Source organism: Ranitomeya imitator, chromosome 2, assembly GCF_032444005.1.
Source record: "Ranitomeya imitator isolate aRanImi1 chromosome 2, aRanImi1.pri, whole genome shotgun sequence".
In the NCBI taxonomy this organism is placed as follows: Eukaryota; Metazoa; Chordata; class Amphibia; order Anura; family Dendrobatidae; genus Ranitomeya; species Ranitomeya imitator.
Genome location: NC_091283.1, coordinates 323,460,300 through 323,476,110, shown reverse-complemented (window position 1 = coordinate 323,476,110; position 15,811 = coordinate 323,460,300). Strand labels below are relative to the sequence as shown.

The 15,811-nt window shown below is 46.0% G+C and overlaps 1 pseudogene; it reads left to right on the top strand.

Annotated features, from left to right (window-relative positions):
* Positions 1-15,811, top strand: part of LOC138663517 (zinc finger protein 665-like) — a 141,816-nt pseudogene that overhangs the window by 18,507 nt on the left and 107,498 nt on the right.

The following is a 15,811-nucleotide window of genomic DNA, read 5'->3' as shown; positions in this document are numbered from 1 at the left end:
GATGTACCATTGACAGATAATGGAGGTGGCTGACATGGAGAAATCCTACCAATGGCTGGAGAAAGCTGGACTACTTGACAGCACAGAGGCATTAATCATAGCGGCACAAGAGCAAGCACTAAGTACCAAATCCACAGAAGCAGGAATCTACCACACAAGACAAGAACCAAGGTGCAGGCTATGCAAAGAAACCTCAGAAACCGTACAACACATAGTGGCAGGATGCAAAATGCAAGCAGGAACAGCGTATGCTGAACACCACAACCAAGTAGCAGGAATTGTATACAGGAACATCTGCACAGCATATGGGCTAATTCCCCTTAAGTCCAGGTGGGGGACCCCAGAAAAAGTGGTGGAGAATGAAAGGGCTAAAATCCTGTGGGACTTCAAGATCCAGACGGATAAGCAGGTGTTGGCTAACCAACCAGACATTGTGATAGTATACAAGGATCAGAAGACAGCAATGATAATAGGTGTGGCAGTGCCAAGTGACCGCAACATCAGAAAGAAGGAATATGAGAAGCTGGAAAAATACCAGGACCTCGAAGGAGAACTGAAGAATATGTGGAAGGTGAAGGCAACAGTGATTCGGTTCCAGTGGTGATAAGAGCACTTGGAGCAGTGACCCCTACGTGGGAAGAATGTCTACAACAGATCCCAGGAGCAACAACTGAGCTCTCTGTCCAGAAAAGCACAATGCTGGGAACAACTAAGATCCTGTGCAGAACCCTCAAACTCCCAGGTCTCTGGTAGAAGACCAGAGAATGAGAAAGGACAACAAAGACCACTAAAGGCTAAGTATACAGTTGTGAGCTGATATTAATAGCCTGGGAAGCTTCATGGGTATTACCCCCTTCCCAGGCTATAAACATCGGCCCCCAGCCATCGGCTTCCCTCTTCTGGTTACGAAAATTATGCGGGAGCCCATGCCATTTTTTTCAGAAAAATAATCTTTTATTAATTAAATACATGTACAGTAAGCTGCACACACACTGTACTAGTTGCATATGTCACAAACATCTGTATATCTACCTATTTGTATTTACTGTACGTAATCCATCTCTTCTATCCTGTCGGCTCCTGCGGTGATTTTACACTACCGCGCCTGTTGAATTACTGGCTTTTCTTCTATCTGTCTATGTAATATATATACAGTACGGACCAAAAGTTTGGACATACCTTCTCATTTAAAGATTTTTCTGTATTTTCATGACTATGAGAATTGTAAATTCACACTGAACGCATCAAAACTATGAATTAACACATGTGGAATTATATACTTAACAAAAAAGTGTGAAACAACTGGAAATATGTCATATTCTAGGTTCTTCAAAGTAGCCACCTTTTGCTTTGATGACTGCTTTGCACACTCTTTGCATTCTCTTGATGAGCTTCAAGAGGTAGTCACCGGAAATGGTTTTCACTTCACAGGTGTGCCCTGTCAGGTTTAATAAGTGGGATTTCTTGCCTTATAAATGGGGTTGGGACCATCAGTTGTGTTGTGCAGAAGTCTGGTGGATACACAGCTGATAGTCCTACTGAATAGACTGTCAGAATTTGTATTATGGCAAGAAAAAAGCAGCTAAGTAAAGAAAAACGAGGGCCATCATTACTTTAAGAAATGAAGGTCGGTCAGTCCGAAAAATTTAGAAAACTTTGAAAGTGTCCCCAAGTGCAGTTGCAAAAACCATCAAGCGCTACACAAAAACTGGCTCACATGAGGCCCGCCCCAGGAAAGGAAGACCAAGAGTCACCTCTGCTTCTGAGGATAAGTTTATCCGAGTCACCAGCCTCAGAAATCGCAGGTTAACAGCAGCTCAGATTAGAGACCAGGTCAATGCCACACAGAGTTCTAGCAGCAGACATCTCTACAACAACTGTTAAGAGGAGACTTTGTGCAGCAGGCCTTCATGGTAAAATAGCTGCTAGGAAACCACTGCTAAGGACAGGCAACAAGCAGAAGAGACTTGTTTGGGCTAAAGAACACAAGGAATGTACATTAGACCAGTGGAAATCTGTGCTTTGGGCTGATGAGTCCAAATTTGAGATCTTTGGTTCCAACCACCGTGTTTTTGTGCGACGCAGAAAAGGCGAACGGATGGACTCTACATGTCTGGTTCCCCCAGTGAAGCATGGAGGAGGAGGTATGATGGTGTGGGGGTGCTTTGCTGGTGACACTGTTGGGGATTTATTCAAAATTGAAGGCATACTGAACCAGCATGGCTACCACAGCATCTTGCAGCGGCATGCTATTCCATCCGGTTTGCGTTTAGTTGGACAATCATTTATTTTTCAACAGGACAATGACCCCAAACACACCTCCAGGCTGTGTAAGGCTATGTGCACATGTTGCAGATTATTTTCATTTTTTTTAGCGTTTTTGCACTATAAAAAACGCTATAAAACCGCAAATAATCTGCATACGTTAAGCATCCTATAATTTTTTATGAAATTCGCAATTTCTGTGCACGTGATGTGCGTTTTTCCACATGAAAAACGCATTGCGGAAAAATAATGAACCTGCTCATTAATTTTGCGGTTTTTTTTCGCGGTTTTCCCACTGTCTAATGCATTGGGAAATGTCCGGGGAAAAAACGCGCAAAAACCGCGTCAACACCGCGCAAAAAAAAAAAAAAACCGCGCAAAAAACGCATGCGGTTTTCTTGCGGAAATCTGGCAGAAATGTCCGGATTTTCACAGGAATTTTCTGCATGAATTCCTGAACGTGTGCACATAGCCTAAGGGCTATTTGACCAAGAAGGAGAGTGATGGTGTGCTACGCCAGATGACCTGGCCTCAGGGCTGGCTCCAGGTTTTTGAGGGCCCCAGGCGAAAGAGTCTCACTGGGCCCCCCCTTTAACACATACCACAATTCATGAATCACAGATACAGCAGAGAAATATAGGTTTAGTCCAATGCCAGATTTCACTTCTTACATGAGTGATAGCTATTGTAAATTCTACAATATCATACAGCAGAGGGGCTTTACATGAGTCAACCCCTTATATGCCAATTTTTGTGACCTACTCCCTCTTCCTCAGTTACCAGTAGGCATTTTATTGTTAGCTGAACTTGTTGCAAAGAAAAAACTGCATACATTGAATATGACAATTTTTTAATGGAAAACTTTTTAGGCTATGTGCACACCGCTCACCTGACCGCGACGTCATCGAAGGTCCTTCACTCACTACATTCTCAGGAACGGAGGCGGACGCTTGCAGCGGTGACAGCCAAGGTCATTCGGAGGGGTGAGTATAGCCATATTTTTTATTTTTATTCTTTATTTTTTACATTAATATGGATCCTTGGACCTGAAAGGAGAGTTTCCTTTCCTCCAGACCCTTGGCACCATACGCACCGCACACTCCGATTCCGATTTCCGATATCACAAAAATATCGGAACTCGGTATCGGAATTCCGATACAGCAAATATCGGCCGATACCCGATACTTGCAGTATCGGAATGCTCAACAGTCAACACTAATCACAACACATCAGTATTCGTTGTCCCATTGTTTTGAATTCACTGTCGATTTGTAGTGCTGATGACTGACCCCAATAAGTGACATGTGCAAAAATGTATACATACAGTACATGTACATGGCACACACACGTACATGCCACACACATACATACAGTACATGCACACAGCGCGCACACACATACATACAGTGCATGTACATATCGCACACACGTACATGGTACACACATACAGTACAGGTACATGGCACACACGTACAGGGCACACACACGTACATACAGTACATGGAACATACTTATATGGAAGACACATGTACATGGCACACACCCATACATGCATGGCACACACATACACATACATAACACACACACATACATACATGGCACACACACATACATACATACATGGCACACACATACATACATGGCACACACATGCTGCACAACAAATGCGCATTTGATACATTTGATTCATATAAACACATAGCTCACAGACAGCACACACTACACATACCACACACTATACACACATCAATTACACACACCTCACATACACTGCTTTATGCTGGAGGGAATGAGATGTTCCACACAGTATCAGCTGCAGCTCCTCCTGCTCCCAGCAGCACTGTCCCAGCAGACACCTCCCTGCCCTCTCCTCTGCTGGGACTGCTGACAAGAGCAGGAGTTGCTGAGGAGCCATCATCACCAGGAGCAGCACACACAAAGGGTGCTGCACGACTTATGGTACCTCACATCACAGCTCAGGTATGTAGGTGCTGGCCCAGGTCTTAGCTCTCCCTCCCCTCAGAAGCTCCGTGCTGCAGAAGGACTCAAGACAGGAGGTGCACTGGCCTATGAATACATGGCCTGTGGTGACATCACGGTCACATGGCAGGTCACATGATCGTGATGTCACTACAGGTCCTCAACCAGTCTTCACACCGGAAGCTTCACTGATTATGATTATCAGTGGAGCTTCTGCTGGCCCTGGTTGTATCCCAGACAGCGTGAGTGGGCCCCCCGTCTCGCCAGGGCCCCGGAACTTGCCCAGGTGCGCCGGGTGCTGACGCCGGCCCTGCCTGGCCTTAACAGTCACCAGACCTGAACCCAATCGAGATGGTTTGGGGTGAGCTGGACCGCAGCGTGAAGGCAAAAGGGCCAATAAGTGCTAAACATCTCTGGGAACTCCTTCAAGATTGTTGGAAGACCTTTTCCAGTGACTACCTCTTGAAGCTCATCAAGAGCATGCCAAGAGTGTGCAAAGCAGTCATCAAAGCAAAAGGTGGCTACTTTGAAGAACCTAGAATATAAGACATATTTTCAGTTGTTTCACACTTTTTTGTTAAGTATATAATTCCTCATGTGTTATTTCATAGTTTTAATGCCTTCAGTGTGAATTTACAATTTTCATAGTCATGAAAATGCAGAAAAATCTTTAAATTATTATTATTTATATAGCACCATTAATTCTATGGTGCTGCACATGAGAAAGGGGTTACATACAGGGTTATAGAAATCGTTTACAGTAAACAGGTTTACAGTGACAGACTGGTAAAGAGGGGAGAGGACCCTGTCCTTGCGGACTTACATTCTATGGAATGTAAATGAGAAGGTCTGTACTATATATATATATAGATAGATAGATAGATATATATATATATAGATATAGATAGATATATATATAGATAGATATATATATAGATATATAGATATATTACAGTTACAGTCATGGCCAAAAGTATTGACACCCCTGCAATTCTGTCAGATAATACTCATTTTCTTCCTGAAAATGATTGCAAACACAAATTCTTTATTATCTTCATTTAATTTGTCTTAAATGAAAAAACACAAAAAGAATTGTCCTAAAGCCAAATTGGATATAATTCCACACCAAACATAAAAAAGGGGGTGGACAAAAGTATTGGCACTGTTCGAAAAATCATGTGATGCTTCTCTAATTTGTGTAATTAACAGCACCTGTAACTTACCTGTGGCACCTAACAGGTGTTGGCAATAACTAAATCACACTTGCAGCCAGTTGACATGGATTAAAGTTGACTCAACCTCTGTCCTGTGTCCTTGTGTATACCACATTGAGCATGGAGACAAGAAAGAAGACCAAAGAACTGTCTGAGGACTTGAGAAACCAAATTGTGAGGAAGCATGAGCAATCTCAAGGCTACAAGTCCATCTCCAAAGACCTGAATGTTCCTGTGTCTACCGTGCGCAGTGTCATCAAGAAGTTTAAAGTGCCCATGGCACTGTGGCTAACCTCCCTAGATGTGGATGGAAAAGAAAAATTGACAAGAGATTTCAACACAAGATTGTGCGGATGTTGGATAAAGATCCTCGACTAACATCCAAACAAGTTCAAGCTGCCCTGCAGTCTGAGGGTACAACAGTGTCAACCCGTACTATCTGTCGGCATCTGAATGAAAAGGGACTGTATAGTAGGAGACCCAGGAAGACCCCACTTCTTACCCCGAGACATAAAAAAAAGCCAGGCTAGAGTTTGCCAAATCTTGCCTAAAATGTTTTGGAAGAATGTTCTCTGGTCAGATGAGACAAAAGTAGAGCTTTTTGGGCAAAGGCATCAACATAGAGTTTACAGGAGAACAAAAGAGGCATTCAAAGAAAATAACACGGTCCCTACAGTCAAACATGGCGGAGGTTCCCTGATGTTTTGGGGTTGCTTTGCTGCCTCTGGCACTGGACTGCTTGACCGTGTACATGGCATTATGAAGTCTGAAGACTACCAACAAATTTTACAGCATAATGTAGGGCCAAATGTGAGAGAGCTGGGTCTCCCTCAGAGGTCATGGGTCTTCCAGCAGGACAATGACCCAAAACACACTTCAAAAAGCACTTCTAAGGTGGCCAGCAATGAGTCCAGACCTGAATCCCATAGAACACCTGTGGAGAGATCTAAAAATGGCAGTTTGGAGAAGGCACCCTTCAAATATCAGGGACCTGGAGCAGTTTGCCAAAGAAGAATGGTCTAAAATTCCAGCAGAGCATTGTAAGAAACTCATTGATGGTTACCGGAAGCGGTTGGTCGCAGTTATTTTGGCTAAAGGTTGTGCAACCAAGTATAATTAGGCTGAGGGTGCCAATACTTTTGTCTGGCCCATTTTTGGAGTTTTGTGTGAAATGATCAATGTTTTGCTTTTTGCTTCATTCTCTTTTGTGTTTTTTCATTTAAGACAAATTAAATGAAGATAATACCAAAGAATTTGTGATTGCAATCATTTTCAGGAAGAAACTGAGTATTATCTGACAGAATTGCAGGGGTGTCAATACTTTTAGCCACAACTGTATGTAATGTGTGTGTGTGTGTGTCACTGACCTCTATATATGTATTCTATGTGTATATTTCTGTTCTATCTATTCTAACCTGTGATTTTACTGAATGCGGCACATGATTTGCCGGCTTTTGGGGGGACCCTATATTCTTGATAACCAACCTTGCTGAAGCTGGCAGCTGAGGGTTGCAGCCCCCAGCTGTGAGTTTTGCCTGGCTGGTTATCAAAAATACAGGGGAACCAAAGCAGTTTCTTTTTTTATTCTTTATTTACAGCGCAGTAGCGACTGATGAATGCACCCATCAGCCGCTCCGGCTCTCATTATTATTAGTGGTAGTCGGTGTCGGATGATGGGAGCTGTAGTCCTATCAGCTGACACCAGTGACCGGAGGTAAACTTTATACCTCCGATCACAGATGAGCAGTCACACTGTCTTCTGACGGACGGGGATGATTTTACCGCCAATCAGAAGAGCTATGCTTGTGATTACCACGCTGTCACACAGCTTGGGAAACACCGGCTTTTGTGTTGTGCATGTTCGGCTATACTTGACGATTTAATCAACAATTAAGTTGCCGAATATTGCAAATTCGGCAATCCTGAGCTGAACAGAACATTGAAATATTCACTGATCTCTAGCCATAATACTGTGTGAGGTGCTATGAGGCCGTCATACTGTGTGGGAGACCTCATACTGAGCTACATGGGCACACAGGAGAACAATTTCCTTGTGATGAGTCAGAAAGAAAGTGAGAAGTACAGACCTTTGGTCTATATGATTGCAGTCCTCCTGAATTGATATGGTGTTGTGTGCCAGGAGGGAGACATCAGATAGTACGTCCTGAAGGTAAGATATAATGGCAGTAAGAATTTGGATTCCAGTCAGGGAGCACAGTGGAGACAAAGAGCAGGAAGAGGTCATTAGCTCAGGTTTGCTGCACTATTGTGGCTTATAGCAAAAGTCATGTACTGCCACATGTAACCGGAAAATTCCTGACTCTGCACAATGTATAAGAAGCATTCATAAAGTGTTGTGCCTGCTATCTGATGTATAAACTTCTCATCAAGTTCTTGTTAAGTAAAGGAAAGTCTATTTTTGAACTTTGGTATTCCTCATTCATCTCCATACCATCTGGTCTGGGCCTACAATGACCGCATGCTATCTGCAGAGTCGGGAGATATGACTGCCAAATATATATATATACTAGCTGAAGAGCCCGGCATTGCCCGGGCATAGTAACTAACTGTGGATAGTTATAACAAATTATCATGTGAGAATATGAAAAAGAGCACTCACCATCCGTAAAATTTCCAATCTTTATTGTGACATCAAGTCAACAGCAGGACAAAATAGGGAGAACTGTGGTTCCAACAGACGATGGCCGTTTTGCGCTACCGCGCTTCCACGGGTCTTGATCGTGGTAGTGCGAAACGGCCGTCGTCTGTTGGAACCACAGTTCTCCCTATTTTGTCCTGCTGTTGACTTGATGTCACAATAAAGATTGGAAATTTTACGGATGGTGAGCGATCTTATTTATATTCTCTCACATGTTTGCTTGGACTAAACTTTTTTTCTGAATGATCACCTGGATTCCGTTATGGCATTCTCAACAGAACACCAGCTGTGACAGAGTGATTACTGGTGATTAAAGGGAACCTGTCACCCCGAAAATCGCGGGTGAGGTAAGCCCACCGGCATCAGGGGCTTATCTACAGCATTCTGTAATGCTGTAGATAAGCCCCCGATGTTACCTGAAAGAGCAGAAAAAGACGTTATATTATACTCACCCAGGGGTGGTCCCGCTGCCGGTCAGGTCAGATGGGTGTCTCCGGTCTGCTGCGGCGCCTCCCATCTTCATTACAAGACGTCCTCTTCTGATCTTCAGCCACGGCTCCGGCGCAGGCGTACTTTGCTCTGCCCTCTTGAGGGCAGAGGATAGTACTGCAGTGCGCAGGCGCCGGAAAGGTCAGAGTCCCGGCGCCTGCGCACTGCAGTACTTTGTCTGCCCTCAACAGGGCCGGTGGGCTTACCTCACCCGCGATTTTCGGGGTGACAGGTTCCCTTTAAGCAAGCTGTTGGTGCAGACTATTTTTTTTTTTTCTTTTTCTTTGGTTGTTATAACAAATTATAATGATTATCCTCCATCCCATAGTCCAGAGCCCATATACTATTATTATTATTTATTTATTTATATGGCACCATTGATTCCATGGTGCTGTACATGAGGAAGGGTTACATACAAATTACAGATATCACTTACAGTAAGCAAACTAACATTCACAGACTGATACAGAGGGGCGAGGACACTGCCCTTGCGGGCTTACATTTTACAGGATGGTGGGGAAGGAGACAGTAGGTTGAGGGTTACAGCAGCTCCGGTGTTGGTGAGGCAGTAGCTCCAGTAGTGGTGAGGCAGCGGGGTCAGTGCAGGCTGTAGACTTTCCTGAAGAGGTGGGTTTTCAGGATCCGAATGTGGTTGATAGTCGGACATGTTGGGTCACAGAATTTCAGAGGATGGGGGATATTCCGGAGAAGTCTTGGAGGCGGTTGCGTTATGAGTGAATAAGTGTGGAGGAGAGAAGGAGGTCTTGGGAGGATCGGAGATTACGTGAGGGAAGACATCGGGAGATTAGTTCAGAGACTTAAGGTACCGTCACACTAGACGATATCGCTAGCGATCCGTGACGTTGCAGCGTCCTTGCTAGCGATATCGTCCAGTGTGACAGGCAGCAGCGATCAGGCCCCTGCTGTGCTGTCGCTGGTCGGGGAAGAAAGTCCAGAACTTTATTTAGTCGCTGGACTCCCCGCAGACATCGCTGAATCGGCGTGTGTGACACCGATTCAGCGATGTCTTCACTGGTAACCAGGGTAAACATCGGGTAACTAAGCGCAGGGCCGCGCTTAGTAACCCGATGTTTACCCTGGTTACCATCCTAAAAGTAAAAAAAACAAACAGTACATACTTACCTACAGCCGTCTGTCCTCCAGCGCTGTGCTCTGCTCTCCTCCTGCACTGACTGTGAGCGTCGGGCAGCCGGAAAGCAGAGCGGTGACGTCACCGCTCTGCTTTCCGGCCGCTGTGCTCACACAGACAGTACAGGAGGAGTGCAGAGCACAGCGCTGGAGGACAGACGGCTGTAGGTAAGTATGTACTGTTTGGTTTTTTTACTTTTAGGATGGTAACCAGGGTAAACATCGGGTTACTAAGCGCGGCCCTGCGCTTAGTTACCCGATGTTTACCCTGGTTACCGGCATCGTTGGTCGCTGGAGAGCGGTCTGTGTGACAGCTCTCCAGCGACCAAACAGCGACGCTGCAGCGATCCGGATCGTTGTCGGTATCGCTGCAGCGTCGCTTAGTGTGACGGTACCTTTATGGAGGAGACAGGTTATGGATGGCCTTGTAGGTCAGTATTAGTAATTTGAACTGGATACGCTGAGGGAATGGGAGCCAGTGAAGAGATTTGCAGAGGGGAGAAGCGGTGGAGTTGCGAGGAGAGAGATGAATTAGTCAGGCAGCAGAGTTAAGGATGGACTGGAGAGGTGCAAGGGTTTTAGCAGGGAGGCCACAGAAAAGGATGTTGCAGTAGTTGAAGCGGGAGATCATCACACATCCTGCATCCCATAGTCCAGTGCTCATATACCCATCATACATATCCTCCATCCCATAGCCCAGTGCCCATATATCCATCATATATATCCTCCATCCCAGTGCCCATATACCCATCAAACATCCTCCATCCCATAGTCCCATGCACACATACAGTGGTGTAACTTGAAACTCATGGGCCCCAAAGCTCCAACGGGCCCCCCAAATATTTTAAATCTTTAATAACAATAGTCTTGTTCTATAGGCCAAAGGGACTTTTAGGGCCCCCTAAGCACCAGAGCCTGGGTGCGATTGCAACCCCTGCACCTGTTGTAGTTACGCCCCTGCCCATATACCCATCACACATCCTCCATCCAATAGTCCAGTGCCCATATACCCATCATACATATCCTTAATCCCATAGTCCAGTGCCTTTATACCCATCATACATCCTCCATCCCATAGTCCCGTGCCCATATACCCATCATACATATCCTCCATCCCATAGTCCCGTGTCCATATACTGATCATACATATCCTCCATCCCAAAGGACAGTGCCCATATACCCATCACACATCCTCTATCCCATGGTCCAGTGCCCATATACCCATCATACACATCTTCAATCCCATAGTCCCGTGCCCATATACCCATCACACATTCTCCATCCCATAGTCCCGTGTCCATATACTGATCATACATATCCTCCATCCCATAGTCTCGTGCCCATATACCCATCACACATCCTCAATCTCATAGTCCAGTTGCCCATATACCCATCATACATATCCTCCAACCCATAGTCCCGTGTCCATATACCCATCATACATTCTCCATCCCATAGTCCCGAGCTGGGTGGTGCTGAGCAGGGAGTTCCTGGAGATGTGCTGTTATGTAACCTTGGCAGTGCGGCTCTGTGTGCGGCCGCTGATGATGTTATTTTCTACGCCAGTAACAATAGAGTGCAGCACTAATAGAAGAGGGGTGATTCATTTCTGTCGTGTGCTCTCTGCTCCTTTCTGGGGGGCAGACAATGACTGGGAGCTTATGTTCCCAGGGATGCTAGATTTCTCCAACCTGGTCAGTGTCTCCTGAGGTGTTGTGGAGTGGGAAAACTATTTCTCATAGCAACCAATCAAAGCTCAACTTTTTTTAAACCGCTCTGGTGAAATGAAAGATGCTTAGTGATTGGTTGCTATGTGGAATGGACGTGGCTTGGCACACATACATACATACATGCATGCATGCATGCATGCATGCATGCATGCATTCGGGGACACTCACTTGGCAAGGGATTAATGTAGTCAGGCACGGTTTTTCCAAACAAAACAGTCCATACGGTTTAATAAAGCCTCATAAAACCCACCGTAATCCAGGTTACACCTCACCAGCTTACACATAGTCCATTACTTTAACACGTGGGGCCTTACAAGACATTTACGTATTAAGTTGCGTCACTAAACACGCTGGTCCTCTCCTGACCAGTTCCCGTGGGTGACCGTGGGTGTTTCATATGGCATATACACTTCAATGCCGTATATTACAGTACATGATAATCCCCCTTGTCCGGGGTTACCTTCTAGAAGCTCCTGCTCCTCAGGCTGACTCCAGGTCAGTCCACTCTTCCGGGAAAGCTGCCTCACAGGGATCACCAACTTGCCTGGCCGGCACACCTTAGTCATTCTAGACCCACCGAAGGACGGTAGCTTCCCCAACACCGATCGACCAGGTCCACAGACTAAGAACCACGATCACACTGTGCTCTTCAGGACGTCCATCCCACCTGGGACCGTCCAACACAGAGATATGCGGCCTATCCAGGTGCTATTCAGGACTTTGCCCAACACCGCAGGCATGTGACCTGCCCGGGTGCTATTCAGGACATCTGTCCAACACCCCAGGCCACCAGGTCCAAAGCCCAAAGCCCCACCACGTGCTCTTCAGGGGGATGACACTCCTAACACCTAGGCTCTCCAGGACCTTCCAGCATAGACCATTCAGGTCCACACTCAGCGACCATGTGACCCACACCCTGGTCATATTATGAAGGTGTAACCACTCCCCCCGGTGGGAGTGTGGCTAGTTTGACCCTCCCATCTCTCATAACTAGCCCTGACAGCCTCCCATTAGAACAATTACACAAACTTGTATGACTACAGGTCCCAGAACCAACTAACTTATTTCAGGCTGACAGCGCAGAGTCTCCTCCTCTGCGACACACATACCAGCCATTCACCACAATGCCGGACTTTGTCTCATTACCACAGCCATGCATGCAACTGCCATGCACTCTCATGGCCTCAATATGCCACCGAGCGTATACTGGGGAGACCATGCAATGACCCCTACCTGTAACAGGGGTCACTGCATCACAACACATGCATACATACACTCAGCGCTATATATATATATATATATATATACCGTATATACTCGAGTATAAGCCGAGATTTTCAGCCCAAATTTTTGGGCTGAAAGTGCCCCCCTCGGCTTATACTCGAGTCACGGTAGCGGTGGGGTCGGCGGGTGAGGGGGTGAGGGCGCTGAGGTATACTTACCTAGTCCCAGCGATCCTCGCGCTGTCCCTGCCGTCCCACGGGCTTCTGTGCTGCAGTTTCTTCCTCTCTTCAGCGGTCACGTGGGACCGCTCATTACAGAAATGAATAAGCGGCTCCACCTCCCATAGGGGCGGAGCCGCTTATTCATTTCTCTAATCAGCGGTGCCGGTGACCGCTGATAGAGAAAGAAGCTGCGGCACCGAAGACAGGAGGGGACAGCGCGAGGATCGCCAGGACTAGGTGAGTATGTTATATTCACCTGTCCTCGTTCCAGCCGCCGGGCGCCGATCCATCTTCCTGGCCGGCGCCTCCATCTTCCCGGCGTCTCTGCTCTCTGACTGTTCAGGCAGAGGGCGCGATGACGCATACAGTGTGCGCGGTGCCCTCTGCCTGATCAGTCAGAGCAGAGACGCCGGGAAGATGGAGGCGCCGGAACGAGACGCCGGGAGCTGCAATCAAGGGAGGTGAGTATGTGTTTTTTTTTCTTTATTGCGGCAGCGGCGGCACAAATTTATGTGGAACATCTATGGGGCACAGTGAACGGTGCAGAGCACCGTATATGGCACATCTATGGGGCACAGTGAACGGTGCAGAGCACCGTATATGGCACAGCACAGCTATGGGGCACAGTGAACGGTGCAGAGCACCGTATATGGCACAGCTAGGGGGCACAATGATTGGTGCAGAGCACCGTATATGGCACAGCACAGCTATGGGGCACAGTGAACGGTGCAGAGCACCGTATATGGCACAGCACAGCTATGGGGCACAGTGAACGGTGCAGAGCACCGTATATGGCACAGCACAGCTATGGGGCACAGTGAACGGTGCAGAGCACCGTATATGGCACAGCACAGCTATGTATGGGGCACAGTGAACGGTGCAGAGCACCGTATATGGCACAGCACAGCTATGGGGCACAGTGAACGGTGCAGAGCACCGTATATGGCACAGCTATGGGGCACAGTGAACGGTGCAGAGCACCGTATATGGCACAGCACAGCTATGGGGCACAGTGAACGGTGCAGAGCACCGTATATGGCACAGCTATGGGGCACAGTGAACGGTGCAGAGCACCGTATATGGCACAGCTAGGGGGCACAATGAACGGTGCAGAGCACTATATGGTTCACACCTATGGGGAAATATGAACGGTGCAGAGCACTATATGGCACAGCTATGGGGAAATAATGATCTATTTTTATTTTTGAAATTCACCGGTAAATGCTGCATTTCCACCCTAGGCTTATACTCGAGTCAATAAGTTTTCCCAGTTTTTTGTGGCAAAATTAGGGGGGTCGGCTTATACTCGGGTCGGCTTATACTCGAGTATATACGGTATATATAATTTTTTTTTTTTTTTCTTTACGTTGGAGGGCCCAATCCAGCTATTGCTGTCGGACCTGTGATTTCTGTCTACACCACTGTGTACAGGATAATAGAATATAATAAAGTTGTTATAGACAAGACTTAACTAACATTGTGCAGTGACTCTACTTTCCATATAGTGACAGATATTTCTTGTTGCTGAAACTATGATTTTTTTCACTTTAAACCTTTTTAAACGCCTCTGATCAGTGAGATCATACAACATACAAGCCTCTGATAGCTCCGGTGATGCCCTGTACTACTGTAGTGCCGTGTATCATCACTGCTGTCAGTGTAATACTAACGGCCCCATACACATGAGATAAGAGTTGGCTGAACGGTCATTTGGCAGACGGCCATCTCTCCCGACTCCCCCATACACACAAATATTCCAGCTTTCCTGTGGTCTGTATGAGAAAGGCGCCTCCAGACTCCTCTAGCGAAGGATTATCTACAGGAAGAACAAACGGATTAGCCATGAAATTCAGGATGCCAGATCCTTCTCTGCCCTTACATCATTTGTCAGGAGGCCCCCAAATACATTATATAGTCACCCAAACCCCCGAAATCAGTGATTTCATGGAACTTTAGTCTGTGTATGGGGGCGTTAAAAGGTAACTTATTAGACGCTGCCTCTGGCCCGGCCAATAGACCATCATACATTGCAGTTTTTTTCTTTTTACAAGAATTGTTGGAGCCAATTTTTTTTAGAAACATTTCAATATCTGTTTTTTTTCGGGTGTTTTTCCTGTAATATAGGAAATCCTAAGGCCAGAAATAAACCCCATAAATCACTGTACATGGAGACTTTGGGATCAGATCATTTCTGTTCGCGTTGATTGTGGAAACAAAAAAGCTTTTCTAAAAGCCTCAAACTTCTGTGTGAATCAGACCTGAGATCTAACGTGATAGAAGATTACAGTGCGGGGAAGACGGGAAACCTTCATATAGACGGCCGGTGGTGATGAAGTCAGTGACCGACTCTGGCCAAATATGTTTCTAGAGCCATAGTAGAAGATGTCGTCCTCATTATGAAGTAGTTATTTCTCATGTCGCGTGTAATGAATATCTCCTGCGGTATTGCTAATGCCGATTCCAGGGTCGGTAAATGAGACGAGAATTAGCGTTATGGAAGATGAGTCTGTGAGAAACGTATTCAGCTGCCGACTCCGAGGAAGAAACTGCTTGTTGTCTGTGGCCTAAATATATAGGATTTATTAGTAGATGTAAAGAAGAAACTAAATACTGTAAAATAATAAATCTCCTCATATGTTTTCCTTATTATCTCCAGTAATTGTATTATTACACAGGATTCTTATGATGTTACAGCGGCTCATCTTCTCATTCAGGTCTCTACAATATTGAATCCTCTCAGTGAAGATCTTTTAGATAAGAGAATTTTCCTGATTTACTCATCAAACATGGATATGGACAGAGTCAAAATGGCAGAGAGGATATTACACCTCACCCTAGAGATCCTCTTCCGGCTTACTGGAGAGGTGAGAGATTCTGATG